The 12645-nt window shown below is 40.2% G+C and overlaps 1 protein-coding gene across 2 annotated transcripts in view; it reads left to right on the forward strand.

The window, feature by feature from the left end:
- Nucleotides 1-12645, forward strand: part of LOC133344908 (uncharacterized) — an 842858-nt gene that overhangs the window by 404783 nt on the left and 425430 nt on the right. The window lies entirely within an intron of this gene.

Genomic DNA, 12645 nt, shown 5'->3' on the forward strand with positions numbered 1-12645 from the left:
GTATCACATGCATTGCGGCTCTTGGCTTTTTGTTGTTGTTGTTGTCGAATTCGAAAACAATGGCTCTTCTTTTCATTGCGGTTGCCGATCCCTGCTCTAAACGCGCGATGTTGATTCTAAATGCGGAGGGAAAAACCGGAGGACCCGGAGAAAAATCCACGCGACCACGGGGAGAACATGCAAACTCCAAATATACAGCAGGCGTCAGGGTCGTGATCGAGCCCACGATCTCTTGTACCCCAGGCGAGGTAGTTAACATCTCGCCACCGTGGCGTCCCGACAACCCCTGAAAAAACTTGCAAAATTCCAATCGTAGGTTGAACACTCTAACCTCATGTCTCATGGACAGATACCATTACCCGTTATGCATCCAATCTTATTGAATATCGGAAGCTAAGCCTGGTAAGCACTTGGATGAAAGATTTCCTGGGGATATCAAGTGATGTTAGGCTTGGACTGAAATGTATCCAAGACATGACAGTACAGCAAATGGGTTCTTGACTCCACCTGTGTGAACTTGTGGACGTTGCCTCATCGTGTGGTTGTTTTATAGGTGTTCCCGTTTTCTTCTCACATGACAACCACTCGTTGATTGAATTGGACAACATTGCAAAGTGGGGACCTTCCTAAAACAAACTGTATCAAGGGTCAATGGAGCGTTTAAGTGTACAGACAGTGGATGATTATTGATATAACAGCCCCAACATCTCACTCCAACCGGTAGGGTTTTTAAAGTCGTGGGTTGTGCTTTACCCAGTTCCTTTTGTCCTGTCACTTGTTACTGATTAACTTCTCACATTTGTCTGAATAAATGTTAAACAGTTTTTTCTTTCAGGATGTGCCCTCTCTTCAATTAAGTCTCACGCTGTTGCTAAGCATTCCACCGACTCGGAAATTTGTATAGGACGAGAACTGACTGTCAAACCAACTTCTGTTTTCATATAAGCAATTTTTCTAGTTGCTTTGTTGAAGACTGCCCTTGTGACCCATACAGTCAGACACGCATCAATGAAAGTGAATGGTTTTTTATCAGTGCAGAGGTGTTGGTCATTTCCTCCTATTGGCCACACCTGGAGAATAGTGGCTACAAAAAAACATAATGGCAGATCACCTTGCAGGTTCACGCAAAGTGTGGCGCCAGACATATAGCGTTCGTTATGAGATAAGCCGAGAGTCCGGGGCCTGATAACCTGATGGACAGATATGGGAATGTTTTGTCAAAATAAGGTTATTTTGGCCAAACAAGGAGTTAAAGCCATGCCGACAGGTTTCGCAGAGAGTGAACTGAGGCGAAGTAACCGGATGGCAAATATTCCCTTGTAAGAGGAATTAGATGTGGATCATGTATGTATGTATTAGTGCCACTTTTAGTGGGGAGCGGTAGTGTAGCGGTTAGCGTGCCATACTACGAACCCGGTCAACACCACTTACACCAGTAACGATTATCTGTACCGGTGCTGGGCCTCCCCAAGGTCGACTTAGCCTCAAATAAGTACCTGGTGCGGTGTGTAAATATCGTGACTGGGGGGACAAAGGCGGCCGCGCGTGGTGATGGCCACCCACCCCATCGTGTGCCGTGCCGACATTCATAGGTGCTCGCTAACGGCACTTGCCCCAACATTATCTTATGTCTGTATGTATGGGAGATCTTTACCTTTGTGCCACTGTTAATCAATGTAGGGGATCCGCTGGAGAGTACATGCCTACCATTCACGTGGTTTCTAAAGAGAGTTTTTGCTCCCCTAAATGCAGTAAAGTGTTTGATAGAGTAGGTCAAATTTTAGTTAAAAAAATATCCAACTTAGGAACAAGATTATTTATTGTAAATGATAATCAATATGTTTATCATTGTGATCTCTGTTCTAAACCAAACCACTTCACACTATCAATAATGCTTTATCCACTGCGAGATGAAGGCCTCCCCAGGCCATCATCATCATTCATGATCTTCTAGCTCCTCCAGATGAACTGATCTCATCACTTAATCTCGACAGTGGTTGTCCTCTCAAACATATTCCCTAGTTCATCTGCCACTTTATCATAAGTCTCAGCTATTGGCCATCATCCAAGCCCACTTACTTAACAGGCAATATGATGTTTCGAATTCGATTTTTTCTCTCTCTAATCCATGCGTTTTTATTTCTGTCTCGCATTGTATTCCTTACTAGCGGGAAGTACCCGGCGTTTCCCGGGGGGAAAATATATTTGAAAACTTTTCAAAACTTTAAAAACATAACATACACAAATGAAAAGAAGACTTTGATCATTACCTCATTCATTAAAATAAAACCAAACGCGCGGTGGAAATAAAAACTTACGCTCACGCGCCAAGATTCGAATCTTTAAATCGCGCAAAGGAATCGAAGGTTGTAGATTTCTTTAGAATCGGTCTATTCCCGTTTAATCGATACCACAAACGCTCACCAGATATCGATTATCGCCAGTCCTGTATGCGGGTTCACGCCACACACACATTTGTTGCATGTTGGGAAGTATGCTAAACATTTCGAACAGACACACATTCACACATTTTCCTTTTTTATATATATATAGATAATGCACCTCTAAATTATTTTTATGCACTTTCAGCCTGTGTTCCTGCCAGTGTTAGTGTCTCCGATACATACATCGTAGAAGGTAAAATGCGCTGAATAAAAGTGTTCCTTTTGAGCCACATTGGGATGTTTATTTTGTCAAGTTCAGCTCCTAAACCACTGCAACCTCAGTATGAATAGGTATTCATTTCTCATGAGTTTTCCAGATGTTCGCTATACAATTGTTTTCTTTTGTTTACCAAACCTATTGTAACATTAGTTTTCGTCTTACTCATATTTATCTAAATCCCATACATTCGGATTTGTTTTTGAGTACTTGAATAAAGTCCTGCCATTAATTTGCATTGGTTGTTTTTTACAATGAGTATCTCATCAGTAATTATGAGATGGTTGATAATTTGTCCACTTATGCTTATGCCTTTATTTTATCTAATTTCCATAACATATATATTAATGTCGCCGTGAATAACTAAGGCTCCCCTTCTGATATGTTTTGTTACTCTCTGTATGAAGTCTCGATCTGAAATATAGCTGTTCCATACTAGTAAATGTTTTTTATTCGTTATTAAAAACGTAATATGAAGTTGGTGCATGAGAACTTGGGGAATGACATCGATTTCTACAAAGGCTCAGCTAGGCAGAGGAACCTACATTGGTCTCAGTTCACCTTCAAAGCATTTAATAAGTATTTGCCATTAAGTTTACCTGGTTATCTTCTTTAAAATTGAAATTATTGCAACCTGAGACCTGCCTCAAAATACCTTTGTAGTACCGAAAATTGATACCAGCTTTAGAGACCGTTCCTTTAATCAAGATGCTTATGAAGCTGGAATAAGCTGGCATCTCTTCTACAGTGGATGTTTGTTCTCTCTCAATCGCTCTTCCTTGATAAATTGTGTTTATTGCCTGGAAAATTTGAGTGCGTATGCTTTTCATCATTGTTTCTATCTCGTTAAATCAGAATACTATATTGCACTCTATGTTGCTTCATATGCATTTTCACCTATGTTAAAGGTTTTATGTGGCATACAATCTAGAAACGTTTCTTTATGACATTTTCAATGTTGCGTTATTTCCTTGTTACTCTTCAATTGCCCTGCAAGCCAGAACTCCCTTGAAATTGTGACTTGTAGTGTCAATGTACTTTCACGTGAATGGCACGCATTTACAGAGCATTTATGACAGCATATTGATATTATTGTTCCATATTATTTAAATCATGTTGTTTTATTTATAATTTGGACTACAAAGTGGTCGTGAGATCGAAGCACAGTAAACGGGCTTGAACACGTGTTTGCAAACCACTGTGAATTATACTCCCATTTTCAAGGTTTTTCCTCAGTACTCCAGACCAATATATTCCTGGTTATATGACGTATTTTGGTTTATTATGTTATTGAAAAACATGTAACGTAACATTATGTGCAACGCTTAACAAGATTTGAATAAACCAAAGTATAATGTATGCGAAATGTGAACAAAGTCAACTACACATTTTACAGGCATGTATTGTAACGTGACGTAACAGTCTAATACATTTTATCTTGCTTATGTGTGGCTAATGAAATTATAGGAATAAAAAGTCAACTTATCTTCAGGTGGTGCTCATCTCAATTGGGAGTGCTCATCCAGTGTATTGCAGTCCAAATTGTCGCTGACGAGACCAAAACTATAACGAACATTACAAAAAAGTCGACTAAATTATCACCGGTGCAGCCTGACCTTGTCGTATTCATTTAATCATGATAACGATTTTTGATCATGGTGACAGTAAGGACACCAGTGATGAGTTTACTGTAAGTGGGGTTTAATCTCACGATGACCGGGATTCCTGCTGTTCTACAAAATGAGTCAAATTCCCACTGATACCAAATAAATCAGTTTCACTCCAAATCAAGGCCATACGTGACAATGACAGGTTTTTCTTCCTCTGGGGTTAGAAGGCATGTCCAGTTGTCGAGTTAATCATACTGAATTTACAATGGGTGTTTTTTTTTTTAAACAAGAAAACTGATATGCTGGGACCTCAAAATATCCAAATGCTCCAGGCATTTTACACACTTTTTTGTTGTGGTTGTGTTAAATGTGATATACCAAGAGGCTCAGTGATTTTTTTCCCCATTGTGTTTATTAACACGATTCAGTTGTTATCCTATGAGCTGGCACCGTGATTCGTGCATCCAACTCACAATTGGATAGCTACGAGTTCAAATCCTAGTGTGAAGTTGATTCATCCCATTACACCCCCTTTGCATCAATAAAATGAGTACCACTTTGTGGGAAGTACTTGTACATGAACAACCCTTTTTTAAATTAAATGCGGGATGAGGGCCTCCCCACCATACCCGTGCAAGACCGTGGCGGTTATTTGACCATACTTCACCACGCTGGTAAGTGTGGGTTGGGGGAGGTGGGAGAGACGCAGAAAGTCATAGAATTAGAGTGCAACAATGGATGGTGCTGTACTGCCCTCTACTGTTCACCAACCTCTTGTTTTCGCCTGATAGCCACCCATCCAAACACTATGCAGGCTGAACTCTGCTTAGCACATATTGGCAGAGGTGTGGACTCGAGTCATGTGACTTGGACTCGAGTCAGACTCGAGTCATGAATTTGATGACTTCAGACTCGACTTGGACTTGCATAACAATGACTTTGTCCCACCTCTGAGGTGTGGACTCGAGTCATGTGACTTGGACTCGAGTCAGACTCGAGTCATGAATTTGATGACTTCAGACTCGACTTGGACTTGCATAACAATGACTTTGTCCCACCTCTGCATATTGGGTGATTTGGTCACAATCTCATGATATACTGTAAGTATAAAGTTGTAAACCTGTATTCTTTTTAAAGAAAAAGGTAGTACATCCAGAATGGGAATGGTACATTCAGTAGATATCCATAGGTCAATACCATGCATAACCTCATTCATGTATTTTTTAAAATGCTGTCTATAGAAATATTCGGTAGTTTAGCTATAGTTTGATAAACTGCCAAAATTGGCAGTTTGAGTGTGTTTGTACAACGGTTTGATACCCCCTTGAGTAAGTGGGGTTGATAATACATTTTAAATACAGTAAAACCTTTAAACACACGAATCAAGGATGCAATTAAATCATAGACGCGTGTGTTGCTGTCCTTTGTGCAGTATTGGCACCTGCTGAGGGTTAAGAAGCGAAACAGTGTTAGGGCTTGATTTGCTTTGAAAACACTACTATTGCACGGAAATAGATGCCTCGATTTGTGAAAGTCAAGATACTTTCTTGTCCACAACTGCACGTGTATATGTATTAGATCATAAAAAAAAAATCATGATTCGACGCCAGCGTCAACACAGCAGGCAACCACAGCCGTCAAATGTGAGATGCCCTGTCTGTGTGAGCTATGACGAGGCCCCATCAAGGGACGCAGAAGTGTGTGGGGGCCGACGTCCCCCCACCCCCCGCTCCACGTGAGCGGGCAGGGCGCGACGTCCACCTCATCCACTCCCCAATCTCCTCCTCGGACGCTTCTACATCACAAGGCCTCGGCTGCAGCTCCAGCAGTTGCAGAACTGGTCGTCACCTCACCAGCTTATAACCCCCCCCCCACGGCCCATCCTGGCTCCTCCCCCCTCCCCTTAACCAGTATATAAGGTCGTGTCTCTTAGAGCTCTCTTCACTTGATACAGTAATTTTGCTGTGACGGTTCCACCTCCTGAAGACGGAGACTTGTGTTGCCTCCGAAACGTCGTGATTCAATGCATTTGTTTTCGTTTTTAACCTACGTGACTTTACCGAAAAAACCAAAGCGTATAAACATAGAAACAAACATGCGATGCGCAGTTTGCGGAAGCCGAACGTTACTGCTTCGGTTAAATAAAAACGTGGAACGTAAACTAAAGCGCAATCATACCAATTAAAATATTCTTGGTTATTTCGGTAAAGTCACGTAGATAGAAAATAATAAAATAATTTTTTTATAAATAAAAAAATAATAAACCCCACGACGTTTCGATCGCAACACAAGCGGTCTTCATCAAGCGGAGAGAAAAGAGGGGACAAGCCTCTAAATGCAACTGCTTATAAGGGCTTCCAAAGTGAGCAAAGAAAAGCTGTGCGGTGTAAACACCATGGGCGGGGCAGCCAATGCTAATGTCGGCGTGAGATAGTCTAGAGGTGGAGCTGAAGGCGAGGGGCGCAGTCCAAGTGTGTTAGACAATGGGGGGAGGGAGGGCGTAGAGATAGGGGGAGAGGGGGGTAGAGATGGGGGGGGGCATTGCACCTCGTTACACCCATCCACACAGGTTGACAAGAAAACACAAATCAAGTCATGACCCAGTGATTGATGACATCTTTTCAATGATTGCTGAGTTTATAACCGTCGTCTCGGTTGAAATTGTGTCTGTGTCTGTATATATGGATGGCTTCGTGAACGAATATTTGTTGATAGCCAGTCAGCTTGAAAAGTACCATCGTCTTAGAAATAAATTTAATGTGAGCCAAGCCGCATTAAAGTAATGATCTACGACAGAAGTATTGGTCCTGCCGTGTTTCAGATATGCCTTATGTTCACGAACACGGTCCAAGACGTCGTTTAATTTCCCCAATGTAACTGCTGCTGCAGATACAGCTTAGTTTGTAGACACTGGGATATTGCATGTTAGGAATGTTGTCCTTCACAGATGGGATCAGATCACGAATTTTATGCACTGTGATAAATCAGACCTGGATCTTGTGTTTGTTCAAGATTTTGGAAATCTTTTTGGTTATCCCTGCTAAGTAAGGCAATGTGATGGTTTTGATTAGATCTTCAGATGGCTCCTTCCTCACGGTTGGGGTGATGGCTTTGCGGATTGTGTAGTCAGAATATCCATTCACCTTGAGAGCTTGGTATACGTGTTTGAGCTCACTGGTTCGGTGTTCATGGTCGGAGATACATTGAGCTCTATTGTGTAGCGTTTTGACGAGGGAATTATTCTGGGATGGATGGTGGTGGGAATCAGGTTTTAGGTAGGCGTCAGTATGGGTTACTTTTCTGTAGACAGAATGGCTTATTGAGCCATCTGGTCTCTTTTTATTAAAACATCCAAGGTAGCATGGCATCCTTTTCTACCTCCATGGTGCTTTTTTTGCTGGGTGTATGGCATTGATGTGGTTGAGGAATTGTTTTAAAGCCGGTCGGCCATGTGGCCAGATGACAAACGTGTCATCCACGTACCTCTTCCACAAGGACGGGCGTAGAGTGGATGCCTGGATAGCGTCCGTCTCAAAATTTTCTATCAAAATGTTGGCCACAACCGGAGATAAGGGAGAACCCATTGGGGCGCGTGCCTTCAGTTTGTTTGTAGAATGTTCCACTCCAGGTGAAGTATGTATTGGCGAGCAGCGTCTCACCAGGGCTGGTACATCAGCATTCAATCCTTGTTGGACCAACTCTTCAATTATTGCAATGGTAATTTAAACCGCGTTTTAAATAAGCGTTTTGCTCGTTTACACTGTTGTTGAAAACGTATGTCATCGTGGTTGTCAAGGGGGCGCCAACTCGTAGCTTTGGGCACCATGGGGGGCCAAGGCACCCCCTGACCCCACGCTAGTTACGCTGCCAAAAAACATGGGGCAACCGCAGGAAAGCATCCTTCTCCCAGCCCTTCTCATAGGGAGTAAAAACGCTCTCCGTATCCCTGACATGTCGCACACTAGAATAGCATTTCACGCAATGGCATCTGCACTTCGATGTATAACATGCACATTTATATCCTGTATTTACTTAAACCTCCAAATGGCGTGGTTGTCATGTTGTTTTGGGTGGCCTTGGTAACCATGATCGCGGGTTTATTAGATCATGTTTGGATTTTCCTTGGGAACTCTTGGTTTTCCTGCCACATGCATTTATTTCTTTACATATTCTTGATTCTTTCGGTAAAGTTACGTAGAAGGGAAACAATTAAATAATAAACATTAAATTATCGTAATGTTTTATTTTTATTATTTCCCTTCTACGTGACTTTACCGAAAGAACCAAGAATATGAATCCATGCAGTCACGAAAGCTTTAAATCGATATTTCTTTACAGTTAAACCTAGGAATTTGGATTGTATGAGTTTATGTACTATTGTTATATCACTTATCTCACTCGAATACATTACTCATTACATCACTTGACTAAGAAACAAGGTAAATTGTCATTTTCTATTTCGTCAGATACTCTCGATCTGCGTGGCATTGAGGCAATCGCACATTCAGAAGATTGAAATTTTAAATCCTAGCCGGAGTGTCGTATCCCTCCACCACCCAACACATCCAGTAACGTTTGTCACGTAAATAAAACGCGCCAATTAGTTACTATTTCAGCCCACCGGTGTGTTGGAGAGTAAATGCACATTTACAATTTGAGTACGTTTCGCTGATAATTACATCGAGCATCATCGGGCGATTTTCCAAACCTTACTAGCTCTGTCGGGTGGTGGAGGGTTACGACACATTTATACTTACGTGACCCAACCCAAAACCCTTCATTATAAATATTGGTCGCAAAAGCCGACGTTAAACACCCAGCCGGGGTTTAACCACTCATCATCCCTCCAGGGTTAACAAATTGTTTAACCGCTTTGGGAGACATCCGCAGCGATTCTGCCACATCCGATTTTCCTGATCCATTGGTTCAGGACCACCAGAGATTTGCATCATTGCTTATTTGAGCAGGAACATAGTGTGACTTTCGTATGGCTGATGTAGATGCAGAGCAAAAACTACAATTTCTCATTCAGGTGGTCAACAGATAACCCTGTCAGGAGCAGCGGAGTGTATCGCTGTCATGTCTCCTTTGTATTTGTGGATTGTATAGTCTATTCTGGATGCCCACATCTGCCATGGTTGGTGCAGACGCGATTGAAGGTGTACCATGAGCTTCGTGGAAGATCAAACCCAGGAAGGGGATCTTTTGCGTTTGGTCTTTCACAAGGCGTTTGTAAGTTATTTTGAACTCTATTCGGCTATCCAGGATTCAATGAGTCACATCCTCGCATATACATAATGTGCACAACCTTGTAATTTCAAGGAACACACACTATATCTACTTCAGTGACTGACAGACATTGTGACAAAAGGGTTGTATTAAAAGTAATATGCAGTACAAAATAACACACGAGGATACAATAATTAATACATAAACATAGCACGTAGAGACAATGGGTAACCATACTCCAATGCAGCGGTTCTCAATGGGATTTGACCATCACAAGTTTCCAATTAATTCCTCACCAAACTTTAATCAATTTCCCTTTTCAGTAGAAAATCTTTATCTATATGTACTTGCAATGAGCACGGTATGCTATGTTGAATAATAATGATGATAAAATTATGTGTTTAAAATTGTAATGACATGACAGACTCATCAATTGTGCACGTGAATTCCGAAGCATGTTTGTTTCAGAATTCAAATATTGCTCTTTATATGCCGGAACTAAAAAGACCTGCCATGCAGGTATAACTTAACGTTTAAGAGCGATTAATGTTAACTTGAATGTCTTGGATAAAGCAGTCCAAACTAGTATTGGATTAAAAGTGAAAATGGTTGTAACTCGAGAAAGTAAATTGTCATCGTTGCAACACAATAGAACTAGAGCAGATCGACATATACAATGGACTTAATTTGTAAATTAAAAAAAACTTTTAATTGCTTGTTTATGAATCTAGCATGAATCAACCACCATTGCATATTGTACATCACCTGTCAGCTGATATCACTGTACTGTATGCAGTTTTAATGTCATTATTAACATATCAAAACTGGAATTTCTGAAGAGCTCAGCTTCTGGCGAAAGAACCTTAACAAAATTGCGAACTCCATTTAAGAGATAATTTAAGAGTTAGTTAAAGCTTTTGCAATCACTACCGACTAACAATCATATCACCTTTTCACAAATAAATTACAGCACATCCCCTTCAGTCGCATTAGTACATAACTAACACTTCATGCAATAAACTTTGAAATATACTGTATTCTCATCGTGCAAACGTACATTTAATCAATGTTGATGCAGCATATGCAATGGGGAAGATCACTGTTTTATTAAGCAGTATTAATCCAGCCTAGTATTTTTTTTATTCTGAAGTTTAGTATTTCAATCAAACCAATATTTTAAAGCATTACATTAATGACTACTGACTACACCAGTGCTATGAAGCGCAATGCTTGCAACACTTTGATAATTTTCAAAGATGATCAACCCTAAAAAAAAGCCAATATTTTCTTTCTGTTAACATTATTTCACGAGCAAGTTATATTTTGGGAGGCCCCGACTTCTTATATCAAAATGATACACTGAACATTTCCATTGATGTTCTATTGTATCGCATACGTTTGTACTATATTGATATAATGGTAGACCGGAGTGTATGAGATTGGTTTGTGAGTTTGAGAACCGCAGCTCTATCACTATGAGCAAGCTCTCTATTTTAAAAAATCTTTTTACAACTACAAAATGTACAAACGAGTGGATAACAAATGACTGCAACTTAATGATATGGAGTAATATTTGTATGGCTTATGGCGAACACTGTCCGATTGTGCTACTGAAATAAAAATAAAATTTTATATATTCCCCTGCCATCTAAGAAGTTAATTACGCATATTCACAGAACAAGTGTAACCTCTTACTTAATACAGAAATTAGTAGCGATTACAAATATTTAAGCCATTTTTGCAATATGGTATCCACGTTTCCCTAAACAGCATTTAATATATTTGTAATATACAATAAATAATGAACACAATGAAAATACAACATTCTTGAAGCCAAAAGTCTGAACAGAAGTGATTTCTATCAAAATAATGAATCTACCTATATATGACATGGCAATGTAGTTAGGTATTTGCAAACACAACAGTTGGATCCTCAAAAAAACGTATCCATTCACTGACCTTTTACAGCAATTGTTATGATCAGTATTCACAAATGCAAAGCTTTGGCAAATACTGCACAGGCACAATGAAAATGTGACATCAGATTCCTACCCAGAACACTGTAGCCATGCGCAGTATTGTTAGTGCCAGCTAATTGTCTTCAGACACCGCCACATGATATTACATGAATCCACCGTAGACGATTCCAGTAGGGATCGAGATTCATCTGGGCAATTCCCATGGTAAAATATCCATCGACATTAAATGGGATTTAAAGAGTGATTTTGCCATATAAAGAATCATCCAACATGAATCCTGTTCCTAGAAATGAATGGGATTCCCTGACAGCATAGACATCAGCAGAACCCCCAAAAATGTAATAAGCAACTCATGCATCGCCATCAAACAGAATAGGGATTCTTTGAAATCATATGGATTGTCCAGTAAAATCTCCATTCATTATAATGGCAATTCCACATTGCCGACCAGGATCCACCTTGTAAAAATGCCATGCGGGCTCCAAACAGCCGAGCCTCAACCCCCTGATTATATCAATCATTGTATATTGTTGGGATTTTGTTATTTAATTACATATTATTGTTACTCCCTTTTAAACGTTTTGGTATTTATGACTATGGAATTACGTTTTTGAAGTTGATAGTTTTTAAGCCTTTTCTGTAATTCATTCCAGATTTAGGATGGTTGGCTATGTAGTTCAACATACATACATCCCATTAAAATACATTTTATATGTCATTTAACCCTAACCTTTGGGTTACATTAGCAAGTTGAGCATTTGTGATTGCTTCGTCAAAGTGAACATACATTTATGGAGGACAAAATGTGGTAAATTATTGTCATACAATGCCCTGCAAAATTCATGTATTGCATTTCTCTTGCACAAATGGAACGTCCCATTATTTAATTTAGCCTTTCAAATCCATTTCAAGGAATGCAGCTGCATACACTCATCTGTGGTTCAATCTTATTGAAGATAATCGATAATAAAACCGTGTGTGGACCTCTGCAACAGCCTGCACTGTACTATAGGTGACGAGTAAACTTGGGTCGTCTGCATAAAAAAACACTAGTCCCCAAAATCAAATCCCGCAGTTGCGAGTTGTATAATGTTGTTACTTTAACAAAGCGATACAACCCGAAGATATGCGACCGCACCGCGCGACAGTGCACACGCAACTTCAAT

The sequence above is a fragment of the Lethenteron reissneri genome, chromosome 20 (assembly GCF_015708825.2).
Source record: "Lethenteron reissneri isolate LAM-NWPU_2019-01 chromosome 20, ASM1570882v1, whole genome shotgun sequence".
NCBI lineage: Eukaryota > Metazoa > Chordata > Hyperoartia > Petromyzontiformes > Petromyzontidae > Lethenteron > Lethenteron reissneri.